Below are 14,955 nucleotides of genomic sequence, written 5' to 3'. Positions count from 1 at the left end.
ATGGAACATTTACACGTGTCCTTAACCCGGACGCGGGGACGCGTATTTTTACGAGCGAGTTTCCGCAATTTAAATAATCTTCAAAGGTTATTGAAAAGTTTTAATTACTGTATCCGCGGAATGCGGCCAGTTCCGCTTTGGAACGTCAGTTCCGGGAGAAATGCACTGCGAAATAGTCTGCGCCCAACTATTCGTTAACACTAGATTTACGGTCGTTATTTCTACACCTTGTTCTATCGTTGCCAGAATACGTCTCTTCATACAGATCGTGGAAATTAGTCGAGAACAGAGAATTATAATGTGAATTCGCGTAATTGCATCGATGAAAATCGACTTAAATTCTTATGAAATAATGTTTCAAGTATGTAATCACCGTCAAATTGACGGGTTCTAAATCTAGTGTTTCTTATAGTCACGCGAGATCGTATAATGTAATAGAAGAAACTCTGAACAGTCTACCTTAAGATTATCTATTACAATTGACAGTTACTCGAGAATACGATGGTTACGCGTGAATATACCAACCAATAATATCATCAATATTTCCAGTAACGAAAGAAGGAATACCCATCGCGTATCAGAAAGCTCGCGCATAATAGAGGAATCGTCAAGATGTCAGATAATTCCGAACTATCGTTCCAGCGGCAAACTATCGTTAACCTTCTTGGGCCGCTGATGGCTAATATCGAATAGCGATTAGAGCTAACTGAGTAGCAAGCAGTAGTGGCTAAGCTGTAATTAGCGTTTGACCGGTTACCGAGCAATCTTCATCAACTACCGAAGCACTGATTCCGGAACAACCGTATGACTTTCGGATCACCCTGTTCACGTTTGAATGATCATCGAACAGGCCCCCGACTGTATGATATCCGCGACAGCGGTACGGCGAAGCTTAATTCTTCGAGTGGTTCAGAGGACGCGGCGTCAGTCAAGGTTTTATTTGGCGGTGAACATCGGATGATAAATGCTCGCGGGGCTAGCTGGAGTTGACATAATGGGTGAGGCCACGGTATAATTAAAATTGAAAGCGCCCGGATGTCGGGCCGCGTTACTGTAAAATGCACTTTGCATACAGCCGACCCGGCCCTGCAATATGCATACAGAATGACTCGCGCCTCGTGTAATTCACTGGCCCGTCGCTTCTTCCACGGCGGACTTTTTATTGTTATGCACTTACGAGCATCGCGTTTTTCCTTCCATCCGTGCTCGGTAAACTTTGCACGGTCGCGGGATCCGCTGGCCCTCGGCCTTCTCTCTAGACACAACCTACCATCTGTGTACCGTTGCAGTCGATCCAGGCCGCCTCCTCGCCTCTCGCGAAAAAAAACATCCGACTATTTTTCATATTATTCCTCTCGGCTATAACACGGCATCATGCTACCATCAGTTCAACTCCCCGTGTTTCCTCTCTCTCTCTCTCTCTCTCTCGGAAGAAAAATACAACTAATCTCGGTATCATCTTTCACTGCTGGAACACAGGCGTTACGGTCGCGTCAGCTGTACTTTGCAACCGTACTCGATTTACGAGGATACGCTGTTCACGATTTCCTCGTTCTCCCGACGAACTCGAAAATATTGTTGACAATGGATGGCTGAACATTCGTGTAGTAATCTAGCGACTTCCGTCAGTTTCGCGGATGCAAAACTTAATTTTCTACGCTTCTCTATTTCCTAATTGAAATCTAATGATGTTCAGCTGTACCACCTTGTTTGAAATAAACGGACGAAGCATGGGAATATGTGTCCTTAATTCCTAGTCTATGAGTCGAATGTTTAGTTATATACTAATTTAAGTTCAATTATCTAGGATTAATGGAATTAGAACACGAAGAAGAGTGAATTAATGGTGATCAAAGATTGTGGATGAAACGGGGATAATAGAATTAATCCAGCAAAAGCTTAAAAGCTGGTATCAAGGAAAACCACGTTGCCATTACTGTCGCTTCTTAACGCTATCAGTCACGATTATTCAAATAAATTGTCAGAAAATTAGTATTAGCTGCATCCGTTAATCGCGTTAAAACACAAATCGCGAGGGGATAAATTTCACCCACGATACCCATTGAAAGCTGAAAAAATCGATATAAATATCATGTCTCTAACACGAGCGTGCACACAGGTTTACAGACTGCCGTTCGTATTTATCCCGCTTCGGATCCTACAGTAACAGGGTATTACGGTTTTTTATTGTTATTTTTGGTCCAATACGTACACAGGCCACGTGCTTTAACTAGAGCTGTTCCAGATTGATTCCCCTGTAAAACATTCGAAGCCGTTCCTTAAGCTCCTTACCCCATTATATATAGGTTTTCCTTTCCGGTTTACGCTTCCCCCGTCCCGATACGTTGCTTATTGTTATTATTATCGAGAGTACAGATCCCGTTCGCTGCGCAGTGAAAATAGAAGAATTCCGTGGTAACGAGCATCGGCGGCGCAAGAGAAACGACGGGATTTCCTTAAATTGTGCGAAGCGACGCTCATTACCGATATCTAACTCTTTCCCGGCGTGCCGTGCGCCACGGTGCCGTGGATACTCCACCGACTAAATTCAGGAACACGCACGGATCGGTCGAAACGAACGGGTATTCGGAAGAACGGTGTATTTCCCTCGGAAAGAGAATCGGAGAACGATTAAACTTCGCCTTCGGTACGCTACCTATCGCCGGTGTCGCGCAATCCGACAACCTCCTGCAAAACCACTGTCCAATCATTACACGCGTCCCGCAACAAAATCGCAAATCATCGATAACCGTATTCCCGGCGGGCCAATAACTAAAACGCGAATAAATCACCCGGCCATTATTGGATTTCCCCAATTCCTACACCGAGCACGAAACTGCTTCCCGCATTCCCCCGTAACTTCCGTGAAGTGTAACCCTTCTTCTACACCCCTATTCGAATAATTCCTCTATAAACAGCGTTCTATCGACGTTCCAGTGTAAGGCAGGTGCGCCGTTACCGAGTTACCGGGAGCGACGGTATTTAGACGACGAGAACCTCGGTGGGAGGGGAGGTCTATAAACGGCGCGATAAAAGGTGAAAATCTCCGTGCGGAGGTGCAAGGCCGACGGGGGTGGGTCTTAATTAAAATCTTAAACGCCTATCGCGATCCGGGTTCGAGCCGAAGTTTCCCTCTCCGCTGAATTATTTAATGGAGGATTTCCAAATTGTAATGCCAGCTGCTGCTGCCGCCGACGCTGCCGTCGACGCCGCCTAAGGAGCAATGGCGCCGGCGGTAGACTGCCGCGGGATTTCATACGCGGCAACTTAAATACGTCACACGGTAATGCTTTCGCGCTTGTCGTACACACATTCGCCTCTCCGGCCGCGCCCCGCATTCAATGAACTGCCGGATACCCGGCGAGCGAGCTTCTGACGGAAGTTTGTAATGGCGACCGGCAAGTTTCCGTGAAATTCTTCCCCTGGCCCGTCGCCACCCTCTCGCCCCGTGCTGCCGTCTACACTCCACGACTAATCTTTCGGCAAGAATGTCCCGAGTTAACGGACGGCTAAAGGGTCGACCCTGTTTTTCACTCGCGCGAGATAACCTCGTAAAGTCATCGTTGAAATTGTAGCTACACCGTCCTCTTTCTCTTCACCGCCCCCCCTCTCTCTCTCTCTCTCTCTCTCTGTCTGATCGAAGGAACTCCTATACAAAGTTCACCCCTCGGCTCGACTACGAGTTCGAGATTGGAGTGTATCCCGGCAGCTGATAACGTCCCCCGCCGAACCCGGCCGTCGACCGTTTAAGGACTTAAACTCGCGTTCATATAGTGGCTGCCTTTAAGGGATGAACGCGCCGATGCGCGAGAACGGATTATCTGGATTGTGATACATCGGTTCGCGCGATGCGGGGATCAGTTGGGATTGCGGGAATGGTCAATTCGTGTTTCGTTGATTTTCCTGTTGTGCCGCGCACAAGATTCTGAGTGTAATTGATAACAGCTTTGAATGAAGTATGCCATTGGCTAGGTGTGTTTCTATTGGTGTTGATGATATTGAAATGAGGGTTCTTGGAGTTTTCACCGCAGCGCTGATGGCACTTACGTGAGACATAATTCTCGAGGAAATATTTATCTTTCAATGTACTCTGTGAACGGTTGAGAACATCCCTCAATGATCAGGGTTGAAAGCGTGTTTTTCAAGCGGATATTCTCTGATAAGAAAAAATACGTATCGAATATTTTCTGAGGGACTATGTTTCAGGTAAGTTTCATTAATCGACGTGCGCAGGTTGAGTTCCCTTGTAAGTTTACTGTAATAAGCATATATTTGCTAGCAGGTTGCCAGCATGCATAAATGATGAATATTCTTCACATCCATGGCTTTCAACGACACTTTAATATCATATCCTCCCTTCGCAACGGAAGATACCCTATAGCCCACAAGTTTAAGATCCTAACGCAATGTAATCTAAAAGCTTCCTTTCACGAGTATCCGCCTAAAAGTCTAAAAACCGATAGAACTACTCCATTAGACAACAGAGTATCAATGACATCGATATATCCCGTTAAGATGATCCCCGTTGCATCTTCATCGCTGGTAAAAGCTGCGAACAGGCCAGACATCTTAAGTAGCGTGCAGTTAAACAGCCAGCGAATGCGATTAATCCAGAACAGCGTCGACAGGAGAATTGCATCGCGGCGTTAATGAATCGCGCGTCGAGTTGCCCGTGAAAGTTCATAAAATTTGGCCGCGCTGGAAAATTGTTTCGGTCACTCGATAAACCGCGCCGGCTGTACCGCGCCTTGGAGAGCCGGAAAATATTCCGAGCGGCGGGCAACAAGCTGCAACTTGAACAGGTTTATTTATGCGGTCGCGGCGACCCGGTATTTCGACGCGTTAATAAACGCGGACCGATCCATTTGCGAAGTGGCTGGATTTATTTCGACGGCGCTCGTGAACGCTGCAACTACGAAACAGTCGAACTGACTCGACCTAATATCCTCGTAGGAACTCCAGTAAATTATCTATCGAAATTTCGAGTGATCTGCAACTCGATTTGCGCATCGCCGAATCAATTTCTTAAGCAACTTAGAGATACCTTCGTTATCTTTCCACTGATCGTAAATAAACGCGCAATGATCCACCTTCGGAGTGGTTCAATTTATTAGAATGGTTCATTGACGATAAAGCTACAAAGCAGTCTAATCGGCTTTGTCTAATTGCCTCGTAAAATCTATAAAAGTGCATCTATCGGAACATCGAACGACTTACACCTCGGTTTGCGCGTTAGTGAATCATTTTATCGGGTAACTTCTCAGAGGAATCGTCACCTTTCCGATAATAGGCAAAAAAGGAGATCAGGAATCGGTGATTTTGACCCATCTGGCAGTTCCAGCGTTAATGCGAGCCACGCTGCGGACCTCGATGCTCCGTTCCCGGCGTTATGGCGAAGTAATTCGGCGAATTTATCGCCGCGACGCGGAGATAGAGGAGGAAAGCGTTTGAAAACGGTATCGCCGCGGTATCGCCGAACGGGTCGCGACGCCGCGTCGAAAGTACGGAGGCAGCTGCGGCAAATCGAGTTACGCGGTGACGGCGACATGCAAATCGACGGGACCCGTGCCCGTCTCTTTTTCCGGCCGTTCGCGGCCCGGTTGAAACGCGAACCGAAACGTCCCCGGCCATCTCCGAGCGGAATTTAATCGCTCGATCGATACCGTGCAATCGGCCGGCCGCCGCTCATAATTGCTGCATTAGAATAGATCAATTTCGGCCGCGTTACACGTGTAATTCGGGCCGAGCGGAATCGATTCGGCGCGGTAATTATTTGAGTGAAGTTTGAATATGCACGGGGACCTTGTACCGGGAGATATTAAATCAGAGAGATATCGTTTTTTAACATTCACTGCGGCGGACTCGATTGAAATTTGCATTAACGGCGAAGTGCAGCGTGCGAGCGCAGCGTTGCGTTTCATACCGGTTTCAAGTAGAATTCGCTGAATTTTTCAAACGAACCGATAACACAGCGAAACGGTCGCAACGATCGAATTGAAATTCATAGTTCCGAAGGCGAGTCGACTGAAGCAATATTATATTAAACTGAAATTATCGCTTAATTTTAGAAAAATAATATAGGAGAAGCTAGTACGTTGGAGCTTGAAAATCTGGTGCCGGTCGATCGAAAGTTTTAATTATGTAAATAGGAGAGGTAGTGCTTCGGAGAAGCTTATATATATATATAAGGTTGCCCAGTGTTGTGACCTACATATCAATGAGAATAATACAAATCACGGGAGGACGGAATATTTAAGGGAACTTCAATTGCCCCGACTTTTTTGAATTGCTAATTATTATGCAATCCTCGGCGCGGCTCAAGGCGGGATTTCCATTACGAACGGGCTGGACGTACCGCGGACGTCAATTAAGGATTAATTTGAATCCGAATAAACAAGTTTCGGTTCGTTATCCCGCGAAATAATCCGTCGGGGTCAGCAAGAAGCGGCGAAGTATCGGCTGGAAAATAAGGGGATACCTTCGGGCAGAGTTCGGAGATTTCCGAGTTTGCGGCTACTTATTGAGAATGCACGAACACCTCCGGGAAGTTTTAACCACAAATTTCGCCGGCTTCTGCCGATGCTTCCCCCCCTCCCCTCGGCTGCCCCGCCGCGAAATCTTATCGCGTGCTTTATTGCCTGGCAGCCTCGTCGCCTTGCATATTGTAATACGCTCACCTGCACCGGCTACGGAGCCCGCCGCGTTTAACGTTGATTTTCACCGGAAAATATGGCCATTTCCTCATTACCGGCTAAGTTACGACGCGAAGAACGCTAATGTTTATTATCCCCGTTGGATAGCTATTTCATGCAATTTCAAAATTACAACCGGCTGCAGGATAATCTAAAATAAGCGACGAACGATCTCCAGCTGGAGCCTCGTTAACTTTCACGAAGATAAGGGCGATTCGTATCAGCAAAAATTATGGATGTAATAAGTGACTTCAGTACCCACTTCCTCGCATCTCGAAATATACGAGGAACTATCGAGCAATCAAGTTGACTTCCCATAATTCGTCCATAGAAACCCGAAGAGTGCATCTATCGAGGCTTCGATCAGTCACAACTTAGTTCGCGTCTTACCAAAACAATTTCCTTGGAGATCTCTTACAGAAAAGTCTATTATCTTTTCAATAATTGCAGAAGAATTTCGGAATCGGTCGTTTCACCCATCTGATAGTTCTAATCTGCCGTTCCGTCGAAGCAAAGATTCCAGCGTCCGTTTCAAAAACTTCTCCGGAATTCCCGGATACAGTGCGCGAGTTCGCCGCTGCGATCTGATAAGACCGTGATTAACCGTATTCACGGGAAGTGGGACAAATACGAGCGATAAATTCTCGCCCCGTATTCCCGTGCATTCGGCGCGACGCCGCGGGGAGTGGCTAAAAAGAAAATGGCTTTCCTTGGTACGATATCAAACCGCATTAGGCGCGTAACGCGGCCGGTGACGGCCGGTGATATTGTTTGCTTAAGCTGCGTCCCCGGCGTTGAACTAAGACCGGCAGCTTATTAAGAAATTTTCAGATGCCGCGACTCGATACGGCTGATAGCGAATGCATGAAAGGCGCCGGGAAGTTTTCGCTCGCGTCCCGCCCTCCGACAACCCTTCCCGGAAATTTCATCCGCTCGGACCGATAACGTTTCCATACAGAAACCTCGTTCGGCTTTTACTGCGCGGCAACGTTTTCGCGGGGAGTGTTTCTAAGCGGGCCCTGTGCAGCGTAATCGCGAATTACCCGCGGCCGCCGAACGTTTTTATCATCTATAAAATGCATGCCGCCGCCCCGCTCTATCGGAACTTCGCTGAAAAGGGCGCCGTTCCCGCTTCAGATAAATGAAGTTCCGCTCGCCGCGTCCCTGCGACGCTTGTTTCGCGCCGTTTAGCACGCCCGTGGGGAACGGGCCTCGGAATTCTTCGAATCGCTTCGGAATCGAATGGTATTCCTTTTACACGTTGCATCGACGCCGTTCGATTTCGAGCATTTGATTGTGTCTAGCGAGAAGCTGAGCGTTGGCAAGACTGTATTTACTATTTCGGGAAATTGTGCTCCGATGCATCAAATGAGTCGCTCGGAAACTAATGCTGAAGCTAATGCCGTGCACAAAAGAAGAATTGAAAGAATTAATGTTTCGGATTCTGAAATGATTATAGAAAATCAAAGAATATTAATCGATTTAACCACAGTGGCTTCTGAGCGACTCAAATATACCCTGACGATCCTATTTCAAACCTTTTCATTTCTCTTCGAATGATGAGTATAGTATTACGAATCTATAATTTGAAGAAAGTATTGTATTCATAAGACGTCTCCTTTTTCTAGACTTACAGTACATTGCTAGTCCGAAGTGAGCAATCAATTCTACTATTCCAAACGTATCTAACACACTATCTCTCATTGTGACATAGAAATATCATGTTAGAGTTCTCCCCCGTAACCCCTCAGCTTACCTCCCGCGTCGAATCAACCCCCAACTGTCCTACGGGAGAAACATTGAAACCGCGAGCAGAAATTTTTACTTCCACCGGCGTCACAAATACCGTAGGAATAATAATTCCGCGGTGCCCGAGCGTTTCCCGCGTGAGATCGCGACGAGCCGCGTCCCGCCGGCCCTTTATTAAGAATGCAGGAACGCTCGCGGAAACTTTCGACCGCAAATTTCACGGTGTCTACGCCAGTGTCGGGTCCCCGGGGCGGAATCTTATCGTGATTTTAGCCCGCGCGACACCCGTGATCGCCGGACGCGCGTATATCTGCCTCCCCGCCTCTCCCCCGACGCGATAAATAAGGGTGACCCATTTAACGGGCGACGCCGGCGAAGGGTCAAAGTGCATTCCGTATTCCAACGCAGTGGCGGCGCAGTTTATAGAACCGGGTCGTGGTAGCGACATACCAATTAGTCGGTTTGCATGGCGGAGCCGGGCTGCGGGTGCAGTCGTCGACCCCGACGCGCCCAACGTTTCCGCGTCCCCGAAAAACGACCCGCAAAAACTACATCCCCGCGACACACCTTCTTCCGACCGTCCCCCCGCGACCTCTCCAGTCGACCGTGATGGATGCCGTGATTCATAATGCGGAATTACTGGCGACTGTCTGCGCCGCGACGATCCGATTTGCGGTTTCGAACGGAGTGGGATCTTCTTTTTGTCGGTCTGTTGCTGCGGAATGCGGAGGATCCTATGTATAATTTGCTGGTTCTTTTAGGTATGTGACACCGGGATTGTTTAGTAATTGCAGTGACATGTTCATGAATTTTTTTTAAGTGATTAAGTGGGAGTTTGAAAGAGAAACTCGATTGTTTATTGGAAGGTTTTGCGAGAATGTTTGTGTAGGACGCAGATTTAAAAGACAATTTATATTGTACAGAGATAGAAGCTACTCAAGTTTTAATGGAATATTGGCGTGGAATTAATTTCGGTAAGAATCTCTGAAGAAATCCGGCCTGATCCCATCTGCCTATAAAACCTCTCGAATCGAATTCGAAATCTCCTGATAAAAGTGTTTTCCGCTCGCATCGAATCGAATCCCATTCTACAAACTCCAATTTCATTTTCATGTTACGGCGATTCCAATAATTGGACAGATCGTTTACTTTCTACGGCGCGACCCGCCCACGCCTCTCGGGCACAAAAATCGGGGGTGTCTTCGGTGAGACAGTGTTTTTCGACCGTGCACCGCGGAATCTATGAACGGGATCGAGTTGCTCGAAAATAAACTGTTCCATTATTTTCACGACGGCGGTTGCTTTGGGAAGGATAGCTCTTCGAAATGTGTCATCGTTAAACGTTGTTCCATTTGTTACTGAAAACCTCGGACCGTTATTCCTGGAGGAAAATAATAAATTTCCAGTGACCGTCCTCCCTTGAATTCCAGCGAATTCATTTAAATTACATTAATGTTATACAACAGCCGAAGATATTTCATTCACGGCAACGCTAGAATGAAACTGTTGTAAAGTACCTCCGCGCAATGAATATTAAACAATCTACACAGGCGACGAGGTAACGTTTCTTTTTTCATAATTTGTAGACGCTAAAGTTTCCGGGGCGTCGCGACGGGGATCCTCGAAGTTGGTTGATCAAATTCCTGCCGGAACAAGTCATTAGAACATGGAATTCAAAGGTTGCCCAAAGCAGATCCAAAATTCAAGACGCCTGGCAAAGTTCCCGTAAATTATTTACAGAGACGGAGCGGAGTCCCGCGACTGCTATTCGCGGATAGGCTTTCTCAGCACGAGACTCGTCTCCACTAATTATGCAGGGTGAAAGTCTGCGTTATCCCCGCAGACCCTGTTAGGAGAGCTCCCTGTTTCAAACTAAGTACACCCTTCCCGCGAAATTGTTCGCATCAAAATGACAACAGCCATGAAACGAAACTAAAGTTTCTAAATAGGGAGAAGCACCCTTTCGTTCATTTAGAACGATTCCATCCCCCCTTTCTTCCTCGAGGTAACATGAAAAGAAGTTTAATAAACTGTCGTAATTGATAACTGGTGAATTTAAGTAGAAAATTCAACAGCAACATGGTATAAACGTTGAAAAATACCCTTTCGTCCGAAATGATTTCAACCTTCAAAAATAATAAACGCAGAAAAACATCCCTCGATTAATTTGAAGTGATTCCAGGCACCCGCCGCAACAACGCAACAACACACGAAAAAATCGACAAACCGTTGAAATTAATAAGAGCTGAATTTAACGATACGAATGACAAGCGGAGCGGCAGCCGCGCCATAAATAATTCATGCGCAGGGAAAATGTTTGCTTAAATACAGGCTCGATACGAGACAAATATTTTCTCACCGGATGGAATGGTCCGACACGTGCATCCTCGTCCTCTATAACCTGTCCGCTCCGCCGTCCCTCGCTCTTATTCGCTCTGTCCCGCGCGTTCGCGAATTCCCGGCCGTTGTTGTCGCAAGAATGCAGTTCAACGAGAGTGACAATCCTCGCCGAATGTTCTTACGAAGTCGGGGGATCGCCGACTTGAACTCCGCCGGGGATATTCGACGAAATAATTCGGTCGCGTACAGTATCGTCCACAAACGAACGGCTGCCCGGCTGTTTTCGGCAGACGGAAAAGCTAATTTCCGCGCGGACACAGCTGCCCGAGGAGTGGGGAAGCAACATCGAGCGGCGTGTTATGAAGTTATCGCTGCAGCTGACCGGTTTGAATAAAATTAACAAACAGTGACGTTACGGGACACGCCGTTTAATTTTTAGAGCACGCGTACACGGCGACCCGCTCGCGTCGCGGGGCCACGCGTTTCATCGTATCGCGCGGCCTGTAATAAATAAAACCGAAACGCGACGGGGAACGCGAAAAAAATATACTGGGAAATGATTAACAACAGAAATGAAAGGTTGGAACAGTGGATCGATAACTGACAGACGATCGACTCCCGGCGACAAGGACATTTCGCGCCACAGGCTGTTAATTCGTGGGAAAGGGAAAGGGAAAATTGAAAAGGGATAATCGATTGAAACGATTATCCGAGCGAATATTTGTTCGGGAACTGAAAGGAAATACTGATTCACCCGTCAATACCTATTGTCGTTGATTACTGATCCGATTATATTCTACTCCGTCACGTAAATATGTTTCTACGGTAAATTATCATTGTTAAGACGATAAAGGTGCTTTCGTGAGGAATTTCTAAATTCTGCATTTGTACAATAGGAAGCTCCATGAATCTCAAGAAAGCTTTCCTTATTCTTATAACAAATTATAGACAACTCAGCGTCATTGCTCGCTAGTTTTAGTATTAAGTACAAAATTTGATGGATAGTGAATATTGTATTTATCTTTCACGATAGAAAAACAGATTTCACTTCACGATTTATGCAGCTTACTCTCCGTCGGTATACGCGAATGCCTGTTATTTCTTGAACAAGACTGTACGCCTGACACCTCGGCGAAAACTACCGCGTGTACGCGGGATTGGCAAACCTGATACCCAGTCCTCCCGAGATACCTACACACCGTTCTTCGCCCGCCTTCTTTCCCAAGACAATTTTCACTCTTCCGGCGATGTGATTTAGTGGAGCATCGGGCCACGGGAAACAGTAATTTCCATGCATATTTCGCCGGGGAAGCAAACCGGTAAATGTATTTACTGCGATCCGACCGGCTACGGTAAGTCAAAGCTGCGAGCGTGAGGGAAATATGGCGGTTTTCGTTGGGGATGAACGCCGGCGAAACGGGGACGCGGCATTTACACGTGGACACACGCGGCCGCATTGTCCTGCACGTCGTTGTCACAATGTTTAGAATGTATTGTCTTGAATTATGAATTTATACCGGTCGCCTCGGCCAGAACAAAATTTACCCTAAGTGTACTTCAACCTTCGTTAATGCAACGGAATTGCGCCGCGGTAAAATTGTAACATTAACCCTAAAAAGACTGGGGGCAGTCTTTCTCGAGTCCGTAAATTACCGGATGTTCAAAAGGTGAATATTAATTGTTTCCGAATATTTTGGAAAATTCTATTCTTTTATTTATTTCCTTATTTCTTTAGGTTTCGAGAGCTGACTGTAATTGAAGGCTTGCTGCATATTTAGCAAAGAGCTTAGTTCTCAAAAAATCGCCGGGATTAAACGATTACATCGAGTGTGAAGCGGAGCCAAACATTACTCGCGTTCGCCAGGTTCATTTTTCATCCCCGTCCCGTTGTGTTACGATTCAGTTTATCGTAACGATAAAGCATCGCGCAGAACCGCCGAAAATCATGCGCGAAGTGAATAATTTTTAATACGGCCCGTTATTCCATTTGTCGCGGACGATATTTACGAGTAATCGGTTCGTGGCGTTACAACCACGAAGTTTTATTATTAATTCCACTTATTCCATCCGATTCAGGATTTTTTCAATTCCCAGAGGCAGTGAGTAGGAATAAAGACGACCCAGAAAAACGCGGCGAATGCGAATGAGGCGGTATGAAAAGTATTTCGTTAGCGGATAATGAAAAACGATTACTAGCCTCGTTCCTCTGGGAAACGCGAGATTGTTTCGCCGCGAGACGCAGAGGGAAATAATCGAACTGTGCCTGAAAACTGTGTATTCTTCGAATGGATAGCTTATTAAAAGTTCAGCGAACATTTAAAAATAATAGCCGCAACACGCGGCGAAAGAAAGGTTGAATTTATTCAGTTTATTGGTACGCGACGCGAATCCCGTCGCACATGTTCCACAGTGGGGATAATTCGATATTTTCCATTAGTCTCGCGTAATTTACGCGATAAATGCGGGCTGGCCTCTTTGAATCGGAGCTTGGCTAATGAAAAGAAGGGAAGTACTCATAATTTCAACGATCGTCTCGCGCCGCGGCCAATATTCGCGAAAATTACGGTCGGCGGTACGCGCGTAACGCAATAAAATCAGTGCCGTCCATTAAACCGTTTCGTAACGCCGATAAATAGAAGGAAACGGGCACAAATTACCAGCTTGTTTCACTTTGTCCCGCGAAACAAAGCGCTGATTTAAAGGCGCGCGAAGTTTCACCCCCGGGGCCGTTCTAATTTTTCCCGGGACGCGTGCTTGTCCCGTCCATTGTTATAAATGAATGTATAAATTCTCGAAACTTTCAAGCGGGGCCCGTTACATTGGCTGTTACCGGAATCGCGGCGCAACTGTAAAGGAGATGGAAATATACTGGACCAATATCGAGGATACTTGTTTCCCGATATTACCGAGGAACTCCAATATCATTTACTAATTTACCGAATCGTATTACCTTCTTCGTAGCATCCTCGACAGGAAACTATCATTTAATTACACGCCAGAAACTTTAGACTTAATTACACCTGCTTTACAAGAAACAGGGTAAAATTTCAGTTACGTTCCATTCAATTAACCCTTCACTCTCGATCCTCAATTACCATTAGATGCGATGCAATAAAATGATAAACTTTGGTATCAAAGATTCCTACGCGAGACATTGAAATAAAATATTTTTCTTCCTCAATTTACAAGTGAATCATCGTTCAAATAGTTTCAAGAGATCTCATCCGAAAATATTTCCAAGACACGTTTGTCAATTCAATGAAACAAAATTAAATATTGATCCAGCAACTGCATCTCAGTATCACTTCATCCTACACGACATTGTGTTCCCAAACAACGAGAATCGGCCACAGATTATTCATCGCTCTTCCAAACGAGACTGCAACGATATTTCGAACAAGAAAATCCCCCGCTTCCACTTGAAATAATCTTCTTGTCACTCCTGCGCGCGAGATGAGCGCAGATCTAAATGGTCCCGGCCGTAATTTCGTTTGAGGTAACAAATGAAATGTTGCCGCGGAAGAAAAACCCACGTGCCATCGCCGTTCCCCGAACATAATTTCAGCCTTTGTTGTACGCGGAACGCGGCGGCGTTCGTACGTTCCGTAACAACTTCCGGTGGGCCGGGGGCCGGCAGGAAATCGCGGAACGGGCCACGGAGTTTCGGAAAATTGCTGGTCACCGGGAGTCGTCTACAGGAAAATACTGGCAAGGATATACTCCCGGCGTCCTTCCTCCGAGTTATAACTCGGGGCCATTTTTGTAACAAATGGCCCGTCACGACGGGCACTGCGCCGGACGGCCACCGACAAATACCCAGACCTTTCGTCGCGAACTTTTCGTCAACGCGCGGCCAGGAAAAAGAATAACGAAGACGTCGAAGGAATGGCCGCGGCGGAAAAAAATGGAGGCAAACGGGACTCCTCATAAATATTTATCGCGCGCCGCAGCAGCTTCTACGGGGATTTTACCGGCTACTTCGCGCCGTTTCCGTGTACGCGAGAGAGAGAACCGCAGAGGCGGCCTCTAAGTCGCGTGAGAAAGAAATTAGAGCTTTCATGGGAGGAGTCCTCTGAGCCTTAAGCACTGGCTTCATCATTCCTAAATAAATGCGTCGCTGCGTGGGAAATGGAAATAGTTTCCCTCGGAAACAATTTATAGTGTGTAGAATTGC

General features: G+C 46.5%; 1 protein-coding gene across 1 annotated transcript in view; it reads right to left on the bottom strand.

The window, feature by feature from the left end:
• Window positions 1–14,955, bottom strand: part of LOC116429918 (uncharacterized) — a 383,306-nt gene that overhangs the window by 367,311 nt on the left and 1,040 nt on the right. The gene's annotated exons all lie outside the window — the stretch shown is intronic.

This window comes from Nomia melanderi, chromosome 2 (genome assembly GCF_051020985.1).
Source record: "Nomia melanderi isolate GNS246 chromosome 2, iyNomMela1, whole genome shotgun sequence".
Lineage (NCBI taxonomy): Eukaryota > Metazoa > Arthropoda > Insecta > Hymenoptera > Halictidae > Nomia > Nomia melanderi.
Note: the sequence above shows the minus strand (reverse complement) of the source record. Positions and strands in the feature narration are given on the sequence as shown.